Source organism: Halictus rubicundus, chromosome 8 (genome assembly GCF_050948215.1).
Source record: "Halictus rubicundus isolate RS-2024b chromosome 8, iyHalRubi1_principal, whole genome shotgun sequence".
Classification (NCBI taxonomy): domain Eukaryota; kingdom Metazoa; phylum Arthropoda; class Insecta; order Hymenoptera; family Halictidae; genus Halictus; species Halictus rubicundus.
The window spans coordinates 2,776,082-2,792,747 of record NC_135156.1 but is presented as its reverse complement, the minus strand read 5'-3'; the positions used below and the strand labels follow the sequence as shown (position 1 = coordinate 2,792,747).

General features: G+C 34.1%; 1 protein-coding gene across 3 annotated transcripts in view; it reads right to left on the bottom strand.

Moving 5' to 3' along the window:
- LOC143356173 (endochitinase-like) overlaps positions 1-15,499 on the bottom strand; it is a 63,453-nt gene extending 47,954 nt beyond the window's left edge. The window contains exons 1-2 of one of the 3 annotated variants that reach the window (XM_076791644.1): positions 15,227-15,493; positions 15,076-15,114 (exon numbers count right to left, since the gene is read on the bottom strand). The gene's annotated coding sequence lies outside the window, so the exon portion shown is untranslated. Of the gene's footprint in view, positions 1-15,075; positions 15,142-15,226 lie in introns of all 3 variants that reach the window. The other 2 variants (XM_076791643.1, XM_076791645.1) reach the window with 2 other exon arrangements.
- Positions 15,500-16,666: the final 1,167 nt, after the last annotated feature.

Here is a 16,666-nt window from a genome sequence, read left to right as displayed (position 1 = left end):
GCTTTGTTCTATGCAGTTTTTCCGTTCTTAACGCAACGACCTCGTTCTCGAACCCTTCAACGAAATAGCTGATGCCCTTTGTCCCGGAAATGTACCTTCGATTTCCTCTGTGCGCGCAGACCGTCGCCAGTATAATGGCTCAAAGATAAATTGTAACAGATACGCCAATTTGGTCTTACCATCTCGTAATTGAAATAGTGGAATGACATTTCTCCCTTTCCTTGTGTTTTATTCGAATTACTCTTTCTCTTTCTCTCTTTCTCCCTCTCTCCTTCGTTAAGGGAATTTAAGTACATCTGCTTGCTCGCCAAACTAGATTGCATTTAAGAGCCAAGACTCCGCAGATTCGCGATAAGGTACAGTGACCACATTACCGACAAAAATAGGCGAAAAATGGTTTTACGTGCCTCAACTTTTCGTCCTTATCCTCACCCTTTTCCTCACTCTACCGAGTTACCCACTCCTCGCCGGGACATTGTCACCCCTCAATGGCACACTTTGGCTGACATCGAGGGCCAGAGTACCTTCTTTGAGTTCAGCTTCACCCATGATGTGCAAAATTTCTTTTCGAAAGTATCCGATTACTGCCGTTTCCTGCCCAATTCGAACAACCTAGTGTCCGTAAATATAAAATAACACAGTTTTCGTAAGCTAATGATTTTACCATTGGTTATCACTCATTCCCAAATTTTGGGATCACTGTACCAAAGCCCTTGGGAAACAGAAATTCTCGAATCAAGACACTTCCATTTCTCCACATCTGCCATAAGCTAATGATTTTTCTTTTCACTGTTATTCGTCCCGAAACTTTGAGCTCACTATACTGACCCTTAGGCAGACCTGGAAAAATTTTAGTTAAAAGAAGAAATAGCTATTCGAAATAATTCATTACCCACCTTTATTTCCATATTGCTGTTTGCAAATAAAAATAGTATTGATTCATTTGAGACATTAGCAATTTCAAGTATTATATTATTTCAATATTTATATTTCTTTATTTCAAATATGTCACAAGAGTGTCGGTATAAAGTATACTCAAACGCGACAATCTGGGCACCAGATATAATTTTGAAAAATAATTTCACAATTATCTCAAACAATTATAAAATAAACTAATGTGGGATGAATGGTTCATTGTGCGTGCGTGCGTGCGGGCGACCGGGTCATGTTGCGACGGTCCGGCGCCGATATGTTTGGAAAACTGGAGTGACTGAAGAGGCGTGAATGAAAAGTGTTTAGGTCTAAGTAATAGGAGAGTTTGTGTATTTCTAAGAATGAAAGCGATGGATGCAAGAAACAGAGTGCAAGCGAGATGAATGCAAGGGGGTGAAAGACTATAAAGCGTGGATGTTCGGGAAGAGCGGAGAGAGTAGAGTTGCGACTGCCTTGCGAGAAAGAGTATTAATCGTGTCAGCGTTATTTCTTCTAAATATATTAATATTCAGTAAAGTGTTTCAAAGAGATTAATCTCCCCATTTCCCAAGATTCCTACACTAATTATGTTATTGAACACGTATGGGAAATGTGTATGGGAGGGGATGATGGAAGAGGATGGCAGGGGTTGATGGGGTAGTGCTCGGATCGAGGGGGAAGGGGAGGAATGGTTGAGGAAGGTGGACGAATGGTGGGAGAATATGAGTGGAAGAGGGGGTCCATGAGGTTAGGGAAGGGGGCGGAGGTGTGTGTGTGTGTGAGAGAGAGAGAAAAGACAGGTATGCTGTGTATTATTATTTTTTCTGTGATAAGCTTTTGATATTTAATTGTTGTTTTTTTGTTACATAATGTAACTTATTGTAGGTTAAGTTATTGTATTTCTGGCGTTGGTTATTTTATTTTTATATTGTTACTTTTATCCTATTTTACGGAAAGTCGACAAGATATCTCTCTCTCTCTCTCTCTCTCTCTCGCTCGCTTGTGTATAAAGATGTGTGCGGTTTTGCGTGGTAAGATAATTGGTAAGTTAGGCTAAGGTTAGGATAAGAGCGGGGAAAGGAAGGAGATGCAATGGGAATTGTAACCCTGAGGGGAACAATAAATGATATATAACTAATTATGTTATTGGAAATAATGTTTCAAATGTTTCTGATATAATTTTGGAAAATAATTTCACAATTATCTGAAATAATTATAAAATAAACTAATATTTTAGGTTCGCGTGCATACGGTTTCGCTGTCAAAGGGACGATACGTGGTCTCCAGCGAGTTTTGGAAAGGTACACCACAGGTTGGCGGAGGTATTGTTACCACCGGGGGTTCTCCTGTTCCGATTTGAGAGAAGGGTGGTATTTGCTGACAGCAGGTTGGTGGTGCACACCGCAACACGGATTTTGTGCAAGAGACTCTTGAAAACTGTGCGCACCCTTGTCGCGCGAAAGAATTCTCCCCTTTCCAGGGGCGGCGTTTTATTTCCCGAGAAATCGTTTGTCCCTGATCCGCGTGGCTGGAAAAATTGCAGCAGCGAACCTAATAAAAGTGAAAACACCTCTCCTCGCCTGTGACGAAACGCGGAAAATACGAAGCGGATACTGTTGCTCAACGTATCCTCTTCGAAACGGATTTATATTATTTAGTGATTGTAAAATCGAGCCAGCCAATCGATGGGGGCAGAAATAAAATAAATCAGCATACGAGAAGCATGTAACAATTTCCGATATTTCGCAGCCGATTGAACGACCAGCGATCGAGCAGTGGCTCCTGAAACTTATTACTCTGACGCAACGGCGAAGGGCAGAGGGGGTGGGGCCGACACGAACGTGAACGCTACCAAGCAGAACCGGGGGTAATGTAGAATGAAAAACGAGGAAAAGTCGAAGATAAAATTTCAGTGTAGCTGGAAAACGCGGAGTATCAAGCCGATTTTTTCCTTACGGCGCTGAAAACGTAACAATGAAATTATTGGCCACACCTAACACTGATTCCTACCGTGTCCCTGCTGGCCAATCCCGCGAATGGAAACGGTAAAATCGGATTTGTTACGTTCTGTCGAAAGCTCTTGATCGGGAGATTAAATATCTTCACATTCAAATTCGTGGAATTTAAAAGGTTTTTGTATCAGCCCATTGAGAGCATCGAATTTAAAAAATTATATTTTGAAGGATTATTCATCCCAGGCTAAACGAACAATGATTAATAAGACTGAGGATTTTATAGATTCATGTTAAAAATCAATGAATCAAACGCAAAACAGTATAAAAGCATTTAGAATATTTAAAAATGGTTAAATGATTTAAAAGGGAAATTTTGATTTGTGTATCTTCCAACGAACGCAGGCGATATTTATTTCGCATTAAAATTCGCAATCTAGTGATTAATCTTTCGCCCGAACGACTCGATGACTCTTCTCTCTCCGTAAACATGTAATCTGTTAAATTTTCGATTTTAATAAGCGCGGATATGTCCGGCCAACGGGCAAATAGACCATCCACGCGATTATACACAAAACGCGATAAAATAAACGCGTCATTTGTTGCGAATGTGATTTTTATTTTATTTCCAATCTCGCGAAATCCCATGGTCATTTACGGAAGAATTGAAATAAATATTTTTTTAAATTTTCAATGTACTGTTCAATGACCCGCGTTTTTCGTTAATAACTCCTTAACGAAGCCGAGCAGAACATTTTCACGGAGGAAAAAGTTATATAAAATTTATTGTTATGATAAAAGTTATTATAAAAAGTATATTCTGCAATGATTACACATCGACTTCTGTTCTCTACAATTTTTTTTTTATTGAAAATTGCAGAGAACAGAAGTTAACTAAAAATGTATTCCTTCTTTCAACAATTCTAATGAACAGAGAATAATGTAATAACTAGACTGTGGATTTTTATCTTGTATTTTTGATTTTTATTTAGTGACGCACGTGACGGAATTTCAATCTCCGCTCGAAAAAGGGCCTAGCCGAATAAGATGGTCAAAACTGCCCTTAGACGTTTTTCAATAATTAATGAACCATTCGAAAGCTGACCAAGAAAAACCCCTCTGAGCCAAATTTCAACCCCCTATCTTGCTCGTGAGGGTAGTTACAGGGTAAATTAGATTTTGAGCTTTTCCGTACATTTTCCGCACTCTGATGCTTCCCAAAATTCTGAAAAAATGTGACATATTTTGGACCCTAAGGCGGATTTTTGAGAATTTTTTCAGATTTTTTGGATGCAAACTGTGGTCGTAAAAAATGAAAAACCTCAAAAAAATCGGAAAAAATGCAGGTTTCTCAAAAATATGAAAACATACTATTGAGCTGTTTAGTGCCCCAATAAAGTACCATAACAGGCAGTGTCCTCAATTTTTTTAGATTTTTTGTTGTGGGAAGTCTTTGTCAAAAACAAGAAAAACCGAATTTTTTCGACGTTTCTGCTATTAGGAGGAAAGTTACACTTGTTGATTTTATCGCAAGTATATATTAAGTCATTTTTAACGTTATTACATTGAAACAAGTAAGTGTTTGACCTCAGAAATATGTTTTAAGAAAAAATAAATTCTATTTCGTGCGATATATACCAGAATGTTCGCAACGTTTACAACATCGCCGGTTGGCCGAGCAGTCAAGGTGTCGGACTACAGAGCGGAAACGCTGGGTTCGAATCCCGTCGAGGGTAAAGTTTTTTTTTTCCATACATCATCTTTATTTTTTCAATTTCTTATATAGTTTATTCATGTGATTTTAACAATATTTTTTAAATCGGACTCTTGTTGCAGCAATGTTTCGCATTTTGTTCAAACTTGAATATACTGTAGTCACCTATGAACAAGTCTCAAAGGATTTTCATGATTTTACAGAAAAGTAAGAAAGTGTCACTCTTTTTTCATTAAATTATACGGCTAGAACTAACAAATCGACAAAGATCAAAGATGAGTTTTTGGGAGCTTATAGTGATAACGTAAGAGAGTATACTAAAAATGTTGTCATTTGAAAAAAATGTTTTTTTCACCATTCATTTTGCAATTCTTTGAAATAGATGCAATATTTTCATGGCCGGAATATTCTTAAAAATTTGAAAAAGAATGGGGAGATAGGGCAAAGTGTCCCCATTACTGACCCTTTAATGAGAATTAAAATTATTTTAAGTGAACGCTGCACGTAGGTAAGACTGTCCGGCCGCTGCTTCTACCGCGCGCCAGCCGTCAGAAGCTGTATGTCACGGTGCAGCGTTCACTTGAAATAACTTTAATTACGGAAATTTGAAAATGTCCGCTTTTATGAGAAAGTTCCTCATTTCCCTTAAATTTTTAAAAATGCTCCTGCCACGAAAGCAGGAACATTTGTTTCAAACAATTGCAATATAAACGGTGGAGAAACATTTTCTTCGAATGACAACATTTTTAGTCTACATACACTCTAAGGATGCGTGCCAATTTAGGGGTAACACTGTCGCGACTTATTCTCCAGAGTCAATTCGTCAGTGTTTTATTATGCACGAAAGGAATGGCACTCTCCGGTAGCATCGGAAATATTTGCTACCGGAGAGGGCTATTCCTTTCGTGCATAATAAAACACTGACGAATTTGACTCTGGAGAGTAACTCGCGACAGTTTTACTCTCAAATGCACACACAGTCTTAGTTTAACTTGTAACGAATATGGAACCTCGCATAACAGCTGTCATTAAAATTTTTGTTGACAATCTTTTGAATATTTTTCCGTTCTTTTGAAAATTGTATTGGATAAAAAGAACGTTCAAAGGAGCCAACAACAGTTCATATATATCAATTTCAAGATAAAAATAGCGCTAAATAGGTATTTCAATTTTTAACAACAATTATTATTATGTTTACTATCAATAAATAAAAGTTTATTTATATAAATTGAAAAAGCATTTATTTAGCTTTAAAATGGGTATAGAAACAGAAAGCATTGTACTTAAACAGAGATGAAATATTCAGGTTGAATTAATCATGTAATATCTCGTTTCGTTTACTTTTCCAGAATTGCGACTGTAACTTGGAAAATAGCCGAAATACGCGCTGTGCATTACACGGCAGTAACAGTAAATTGGCAACTATGCGACGAATATTCTCCTATGTGGTTTGGCAACTACGCCTTCGATACCTGTGATTCAATATAATTCCTAAACTCACCACTCTAAATCGTAGAGAGCATACCAAAACCTCTGATTTTTTGAACGGTATATTTCAGAACATCGGACACGAAGTCCCATAAGATGATAGGTCTATCCTTATACCTCGTCTGTGCTTTAACACGGGGGCTGGCAGTCTTTATATATATCTCGTCGGTGCATTGGGTGATTGGTCTACTCCTATACCTCGTCTGTGTCTATACTTACCATTTTAAGGAAATATGCGTTTAACCGTATAGTGGCGCCATCGAATGAGAATACTACGGTATTAATTGATGAGAAGCTTAAGTCTTTCGCCGTAGATGGCACTGCTAATACCTTTTACTACCAACTTTATAAAAATTTATATTGCAAATAAAATTTATTTCTATTTTTTCTTGATTAACATATATTAAATATATTCACACACTACTTTATACTGCCTTTAGCAATACGTGTTATACATATTTCAGAGTAATGAAAATGACATTTGATCACCGTGGCTGATTACTGCTGATTATACTCCTAGGAATTTTAACACTAGAACTACAAAAATTTGTTTATTTACCAATTATTGATATTGTAAAGATGCATTTCTAAGTAATTATTCAATAAATTTATTTCGCTTGACGTATACTATAAAAACAATCACTAAAAATCTTAACAAATATACTCTTTTTCATTCAAAAGTGAAATTTAACCATGTCATTTAATAATTACTTTGTATTGCGTTATTTCTGTTTCCTATAGATAACATAGATTAATAACAATTACAATTTGTTTCATAATAATCATAACAACTATCCTCCTTATAAAATCACAGTAGTTTTTAAAATCATGTAACCAAAGTAATATGTTAATTCAAGCTAATTATTAGGGAAATGTTGATTATTTTTCACATTACTTTGGTTTCCGGCATTGATAATTTATAAATAACGCAGAATAAAACAAACAAAGTTTTATATTTTTTTATTTATTTAAAAAAAACCTTAATTGTCCGGTGCTAGGGGAACTCCCCCTTTTCCGGCTTGGTCCGGTCGATAAGTTAAATCTGTTTGATTCTTGTCAACTAAAACAAGCAGATCGAGACTCAATCCGCTTTATGCTTGAGACTTGAGACTGATCGAACCAATCAAGCCCAGAGGAAGACCGGTTCGCTTGAATGATCAATCCAATTCAAACCGATCGGCCCAATTCAAGCCAATTGGTTCGATTCAAGTCAGGCAATGGAAGGCTACCCATGACACTTTTTATTTCGCAATTCCCATTTCCCATTTCCCTGCGACCATCGAGAAAACATTGCAATTTTCTGGAACCTTATAATATATGCTATCACGTATTCATATACGGATACACACATACACACGCCCTTCAATTTTTTATCGCCTTTGACCTTCCGAGGGACGCGCATGTGTATGGAGTATGAAGTAATAAAAAAACCTTTTTCCCGTAATTGTATTGACTTGGAGGTTTCTACACATTACTGTACATTGGTACCACTAAAATTCAGTGTAAAAGCATTTTTACACGAGAAACATTTGAATAATTATAATTAAATAAGGATTACTGATAATAATAAACTATGTAATTATGTGCAAGTATGAAGATTTCTCGTCTCGATTTATGTCTTGTATAATATTTATTTTATATGTTCAAAATATGTATTTTATAACTATTTGATGAACACATCAAAATATTATAGTCTTAACACCACATGTTATGAAAAGAAGACAATCGGAGCATGCGTCCATTTTTCATCTACAATTTGCATGACGATAATACCAATTTTGCAACTATTCTTTACAATTGTTTCTTACATGTATAGTATAAAACAATATTTTATTAAATTTATATACTTGAATATTTATTATGAGCGAAATGTTTTTCTTGCAATATAGGTACATATTTATATTTCTTTTCTTAATAATTGTGGTCACCTAAAAATAATACAACAGCATTTTTATATTTTTTAAATATTTCTTCCACTTTGTATTGAATCCACTCATTTTCGTCATAAATGCATACAATCAACAGTCTAGTGATAAAATAAAACCATCTCTGTATATTAAGAATTTAATAATGCAATTTCTGTGTGTAATAACTTTATTGTCCTCTTTTTCTGTTGAAAGAAGAAAAGTATGTGTTCACAAAATCTTAATAGTCCTTTGTAGTAGAGTTTATTTTACTCGCTTTTTTTACAATATATTCTAACTTTCAACAAATTTTATGTATATATAAATCTAAACAGACAAAATTAATCAATCCAGTTTTAGTAATGCAATCTCTGACATGCTAGTAAAATAATAAAAATTATATATTATTGATAAGCATATACAAAGGCAGTTTGCGGTTGTATCGGAAATAATCGTATAATAATATGTAAAATTAACAGTATTTAACAGTAATTATTAAACAAAGTCTTGATAAGACAGTGTTTAATTTTATTTCCATCCACTGAATGTCGCTCACTTTGATTCGTACTTTTTTATCGAAAGATCAATTCTAAATATTTAAATTAATGCAGACACAAAAGTTAATCAGAAGCATTTTCACTTATTGTGGAAACAATTGAACACACCATTTTTTCTTGTAACAATAATGTATTACGTTTATTAAAGCATTACTTTTACAGAAATATGTATAAACTTTAAAATGCATTAATTTTTCTCCTGTTTCTTCAGTACAACATATTCGACCGGAAACGTTATTTCGAGGAGGGGATATTTGTATTCGACGGATGTCGTTCCACGCACAGTAGACTCCGGTAGGACTTTACAGCTTCAGCAAAAACTGAAGGCAAAAATCTAACTGTAAGTTTTGAATCACGAAACCAGTTTCCACTTGATAGAGTTGGGTGATTCTGAGGACACAACGAGCAGCTATCGAATACCGGCTGACAAGCAGTGATGGACAGAAAGCATTTTCAAAAATATTTGATAATGAAAAATACATCATCAACTTGTCATTCTTTTTCGCACACGAAATGTATTTGAATATTATATTTCATTGTTATATCATTATAAAATACTTCCATTTAAAATACTTGCATTTTGTATTTAACAAATTACTGTCGTGATGAAAATTCTGAACAGAATCTAATAAATATGTATATTATTAATTTCCTTTGAACCGAAATTAAATTCTATACTGTTGTTGTTAATGTTCAACCATTGGAGCACATATATGTGTACAATAAATATACATTTCGTTCTTCTTCAAGGAAATTATTAACTACAAAAAAGTTTTAATGACTGCAACCGTAAAATAAATCGTAGTGCAGTTGTGTTATAAAATATAAAATACTTCTGTAATTTGTATTTAAGAGCTCATCGAATACTGAATACCAAATACTGAGTACTTGCTTTTGCAGCAATATTTTACTCAAAGTATGTACAACGGACTGTACACTATGTGGTTGCAGGCTGCAAAGGAAGCTAATTTACTTTTTATTCAACTGCGGTACTATAAGTACAAAAAGTGTTTGATTCAAACAATCAAGTACTTATTTATATCTTTGTCATATTAAAAATATTATTCGATGCGCCCTTACAAGGAGAGGCCACGTCCTTCGGGTCACCGATTCGGTTGAAACTTTGCACACTTATAGATCTCGTTCTCCTCTTTACGAATACATACCATTATAGGGGCAGATACCCAATACTTTTCGAGATATTGATGATTGAAGTTTCATTATTTCCCATGTAATGCCGTATTTTTTCTAGCCTACAACAAGAGTCGATGTGGCGCAACGGTAGCGTGCCATGTTTTCAGCCGGACGACCAGGGTTCAAATCCTGCCGACTAACGCATTTTTTTTTAAATTTCATTATGTTTTATCATTGCATATTTATATTATTAATTTCAAACGATTAAATTTCACGCATAAAATTGCATTTTGAATTACAAATAACATGTATTTCGTATTTCACAATTCCATTTAAATTATATAATCAACACGGATCAGACAGGATGTCAGTATCAATCAACGTTCGAAAGGACAATAACATATAAGGGAGTAAAGACCGCACTTGTTTAAAAAAAGGTAGATGAACTTATGTCACATCACACAAACGTAATAGTAACTTGTTCGAAATCCGAAAAGTTAACACAAGATATTTATAAAGAGTTCTTAAAATTTAATATATATATTTAATATATAAATTACTATTACTATTTAATTACTATTAATTATTATTTAATATATAACAATAATAAATAATCCTGTTGTTAGTAAATAAATACATGTTATTTGTAATTCAAAATGCAATTTTATGCGTGAAATTTAATCGTTTGAAATTAATAATATAAATATGCAATGATAAAACATAATGAAATTTAAAAAAAAATGCGTTAGTCGGCAAGATTTGAACCCTGGTCGTCCAGCTGAAAACTTGGCACGCTACCGTTGCGCCACACCGACTCTTGTTGTAGGCTACAAAAAATACGGCATTACATGGGGAATAATGAAACTTCAATCATCAATATCTCGAAAAGTATTGGGTATCTGCCCCTATAATGGTATATATTCGTAAAGAGGAGAACGAGATCTATAAGTGTGCAAAGTTTCAACCGAATCGGTGACCCGAAGGACGTGGCCTCTCCTTGTTAGATACACGCTGCCCATCACTGCTAACAACTCGAGACCGTTTCGTGATTAAAAACAGAGAAAAGTACTACTACATCCGTCATGAAATAGTATGATGGTAAATGGAAATGGAAAGCGTGCGATGATAGTAAAGGAAAGCTATTTTCTTAGATTGGATTCATATTTGTTCCATGACACGTACAGATCAGTATTGTGTACGATCAAATTCCTGTTTTTAACCAAACGAGTATCGTAAATACCATTGGTGTTTCGGATTCGTACTGAAGGATTCGTACTGAAAGTTCAAAAGTGCTCGACAAAACGAAATTAACCGAATGGTATTCTTATAAACTCAATGCTAACCAATACTCCAAATTTTTACTAAACGAAGAATATTTTATGAACAAGATGTTAAGTTGGAACGGAAGTTTTTAGCGTTATTACATTAAAATTCAAAGATAAAATTAAGATATTTATTCATAGATTTATTCAATAACATATTTTCCGTTCTGTAAATGTCTTAATCTTAATTTTTGATTAATTTTAATTTTTATCTTTGAATTTTAATCTAAAAGCGCCTCAAACTTTCATTCCAACCCGGTATATTTAACTTTCCGAACAAATCGAAGAAGGTCATAGAACAAAATGCTGCATATATCATCTTCAGGAAAGTTTTATGCAAAATGCAACATTCCTGTTAAAAAATGCGAACGGACTTATTACGCAACCTAATACTCGTCCCTACAGTCTTAGACCATGTATACACTTATAGACCCGGCACAGATAATTTTTCTTGAAGAAAAGATAAAGGAACATGCGACGTCACAGGTTTCAAAGATGTATAAGCTATGCTCATCGACCCACGAACCATAAGGACAATGCCGACGCTTGGCTTGGAGAGGTGTCAGCGGTCGCGTCATGTACACAGCACACGGAAAGAATGGACAGGATAATTGCAAATAATTTGGCATTTTATCATGAAATAATCAATATACAGGCTGAATCGCGGATCATGACCAGTAGAGATTACTCTGTTATTAGCAGTCCTCCAACGCCGGAAGATATGCGACAAAGAATTGTAGATGCTTGCTCACCTATCAGTGCAGAGGTTATCGAAAGTGCTAAACACTCTTTCATTCGCCTGCATTCGTCATTGCAGTTGACGGATACCATTTTGAACATCGCTTTTAAAATAAAAGTTATGTTATGATACTCACTGCATTCGTCTTGAAATCCTTTCACAGATAGGCGTAAAAAAATTATAGGTGTATTTGCAAAAAATTGAAGGTGACCTTGGAGAATCATGAAAAAAGTAGTTGACAAAAAATTTGCTATAATCACTGCTATACCTATGCCGGGTCTATAAGTATATGTACATGGTCTAAGCCTACAGTACACTCGTCTTAGAAGATATGTACGAAAATGTTGAAGTAGGACAGACAGGTGACAGAAATAGAAAGGAGCTAAGCTCCAGAAAATTTATCAGTAGAATTACCTGGAAGATTTTCGCGTAGAAACGCAGGTATGCAAAGGTCGTTGAAGTCGGTATACAGGAAAATCGGGGGACAGGCTAAGTAAGTACCTGGGAAGGATATTTTCTTAGAAGGTCTTTGAGCGGATGGTATCGCTACAATAGAATGGATTTATTGTATAGTACCGTTAAGGCGTTAACGGTTCGCCAAAATGGTTTCTGACTCAGACATTTGATGAGTGATTGCCTTTGAAAATGAAAGAGACACCGCGTGAGCAAAATTTCTCAAGTTAGTTTATAAGTATTTACAACAAAACCATTCTGAAACGAGCATAGAAACCTCACAAGCATACGTGCTCCGTTTATCCGTATTCTTATCTCACTATGATAGAAAATTTTGGCGTTTTCACCGCGCATTAGACGTTCGATTATAGGTATGTAAATACATATACAGGAGAGGCTGCTTCTTTTATGTTCTAGTGTTTATTTTCGTAAAACAAACGGTTTTCGAAAAAATTGAGAAAAATGTCGGAACAAAATCAAAATATTTTTTCTGAAATTTGAAAACTGAAAGAGACATCGGTATTTTCAATATCTTTTATCAGTCGACTTACTTTTTGTACGGTCATGTGTTTAACGTGAGCATTATATAAAATGACCGGGCGGTGTATAAAATATCCGTTCGAAAAGACATTGTATAAAATGCCTTTAACAAGTTTCGGTAAATCTATAAAATGTCCGATCATTATACAGAATGTTCAGAGGGTAAGTCAATGTATTGGATCGCTCTGACAAAGAAATTAAAAAATGTATTTTTTATTGAGACAATAAATTTCTCAGTCAACATCCGTTGGGTTCGTGTGCTGTAGTATCCGCAGGAAGTAAAATTGGTAGTTCTCTACCCCCATCACGATCTAATCCCAAGTCACTTCAAAAACTTGTGAGTGAGGTGGGATTAGGATGTGAGAGGGGAGGGGCACGCATACGAAAATCCATGACCTACCAATTTTCTTGAAAACTGAAGAATGTGTAGAAGCGATAGACAGAGTACAATCGATAACAGATGAAGATAAAAGAATGTCAGTTATAGACATAGTACAAGCGATGAAAGATAAACATAAAAGAATGTGAACTATGGATTTAACACACTGCCCAACGAACCGTGGACACTATATATGTAAGATATCCGAGCCATTTGTGAAATACCTGGCCAGTATACACACTGCCCAAAAAATTTGGCATTCTATATAATGCCCACGTTAAACACATTGACCGTAACATACATATAATAAAAGAGTCTAGAGACTGGACTTTGCAGAAACACAATTTCTAACAGGTTCAGGTTTCTCCAATTAGGCCTTTCGTCAGTAAAAACGTTCTTCGTGATTTGCAAATCGGACGGCGAAACGCGTAAAAAACCAAAACGATAATGGAGTCGGAATAATGTCATTGTATAAGCGAAGATTATAAAAAGGTCATAATTGAACAGGACTTTTACCATAGCCGTATGTATAATATTGTGTTACTCGCAGATCACCCTACCAAACGATTCTCGCTCTTTTGGGGCGTGACTCCTCAAGGGCGCAACTCCGTACACATGGCTTACACCGGAAATGGCTTGTACGAGTAGCAGCTTGGACAAACTTTGTCGGAACGTTTGCTACTGAAGCCTCAAATCAGAAAACCTTGACGTCCTACAGACAGCGTTGCCAGTTCTTTAAAAACGTAGGTACAGTATATCTCCTCCGCTCCCTATCAGTATAATGATAAAACGAGAAGTAGGAGCATATTCACTGAGTAAAAGCTGGGTAAAATAATGTTTGAACTAAAAAATAAAAATATTTTCAAAGATTATTTCTTAAACCGTCGTTACATTGAATAATTTGAAATAATCATTTAATTTTATATCAATGGAAATTTTATTTGAAATATTTATTTGATTTGGTACTTCCAATAGTTATTTGAAATAAATATTTCTGCCATTGTTCGTGTAATGATATTTTCATATATTTCATACATGAATGAATATATTCTGTGGATATATGTTGATATTTATAATTGTGTTTGTATAAACGTAAAATGAGTCTCAGAGCAACAAAAATGTTATTTCAAGTAATTATTTCTAATACAACCTACAAACAATAATTATAATCATAATCTTAACCTTAGTAATCTTAATCTCTTAATCTCTCTTTATCTTGATAATCTTAATTTATTTTACTTTATGTTGTAAATTACTGGTTAAATGTATATTATTTAAATAAAACAAACAACGTACCTTTAAAACTATCGTATCTAGTTTTACCCGTAATTTGACAAAGTTAATATCTTTCTTTGCAACTACATCACAATATTTATGACAAAAATGAGTAGCTGTGAAGAGTATCTATACTGTATATCTTATTTTCGCCCTACTAAAATTATTATTGCATAAGAGAAATTTTGAGAAAAATCGTGCGGGTATCCAAAACAGTTCGGCCCGACCGCCCAACCGAGGCATTGTTAGCTTCAGATAAATTCGGAATCGGGTAAAGTCATGTTTAGTCAACCGAGACACAACCAGTGACTGTCAACCAGTGAAGAAGGAGGGAATGCTCAATAACGCTTGCCTATCGTAAAACTTCTTCTAGTCATTTTCAATTTTTTTATAGCGTAGCACATAAAAACTATAAATATTGTTTCATAAAAAGTTAACTTGCATAATTTGTATCATGTTCATTTTAAGGCAATTTAATCCTTTGTTTATGGAACTTCTTAATGAACTTTTAGATTCTTCAGCTTAGAACTTAAAACATGGAAGAACTATCCGTCATTAAAAACAATGAATAAATATTTGAACAGTAAATAAAAATAAACTAAAAAACTAAAAATGAAATAACAAAATAACTATTACCATAATTATTTTGACTAAAATAAAATATTTGTACAGTAAATTGTATAAAAAATTAAGTTGTTTTACTTACTGATTAACAATTTAATTTATCGTTTCCTTCGTCGAATGCCTTAAAGAATTAATTCTATTATTGCTCCTACAATTATGGTAAATTACGGCAGAGTGGTCAATGTTTATATTATCATCTAATGCTTTATTAAAACCAATTCTCTTCTACGAACCTCCTCGATTAAAACAGGATGAAATATGTTGTTTTTTGATGTGAATAATAAGGTCTTCAAAATGTCGGAGCACTAGAAGCACTGACGTTACAAAAATATAGTGGCACCGTGACTGAGGATGATCGAATCTACAGGCTCGCTTATATCTATTAAATGACAAAAGACGGAGTGCTAACTCTTAAATAAATCTGCATGATGTCAAGGTAAAAAAAGCCGGTCCAACAAGTTTCGTAATTCGTAGAAAAAGTGAAGTGAAGAAGGCTGTACCGAACATAGTCGAAAATTAGAAGGGAACTGCGTTTCACTGAAAGGCTAAGGCTTCTTTGTCTCTTCCAGGTATGCACGACAGGTGCACAGCGAAGGGAAAAACGATGCCTAAATTGACTGAAAAGTTTCCCTTGTACGGGCCAAATATATCACACCTAAAATAACAACCGATATTCGAGTTTACACTCTGTGGAAAACGGCTTCGCTCTTTATCCCTTTGACATATAAAAAACAATTTTCTTTTTATAAAAGAAGCTGAAAAAAAAATAAAATGACATTAAAAATCTCAGCATTCGAAATGTTTAAACTCAATACATTTTCTCTTATTCCATTTCCTTCCATATATAAAAAAATATTATTTTTTCAAAAAGTACTACTTCCTCAAAAGTATAATTTTGTATGCTTATTTCTTAATATATTAATTTTCAATTATTAGAATAATATTTAAAGTGATTAAATTTTGAATAATTCTGAATGATTACACCTTCTTTGTTTATAATAATTTCCTAATAGAATTTATTGTGTGTCTATATTTATTTTAATGAATAAAACTTCATTTAGATTTCAAAAAGATTAATAATATTCATTTCAGTAAATAACTCTGTCCTTATACTCATTTAAATGACATTTCCAAATTACGTAATTTAAATGAAATTTATTTATTCATATTACTTATATTATCTACATGAATTTTATTTAGATTTCTTTTTGTTTTTTCTTAAGCAAAATTAAATTCGCAAAGAAAAATCTAAAGTTTTTTTCCGACGCACTTAAGTCAAGTACACCTTGTTCTTTATTATATTTATCTACGATAAAGTCTCGATTATTTTGAATGAAACAAACTCAAATGAAACACAATCAACGTCACCGATGGTTCATACCCATATATATGTATGTGGATTGTCTTATGTCTATTTTAAATTCATTCTTTATTTTTCATACTCAAGATTAATTGACGTTGATCCGGACTACGTGAGAATGATAATAATATACGTAGAGTTCTGTTTAAAGAAACTTCGATATCCTCGAAATCATAATTTTCTGAAACTTTCTGGATTGCTAAAACTAACAAGAATACTTAAGTTATTCAAGTTATGTAAAAAACCCTACATATTAGAAACTGTATTAGTAGAGTGCACTTATAGCAGCGACACTACGATTAGAAAAAAGAGT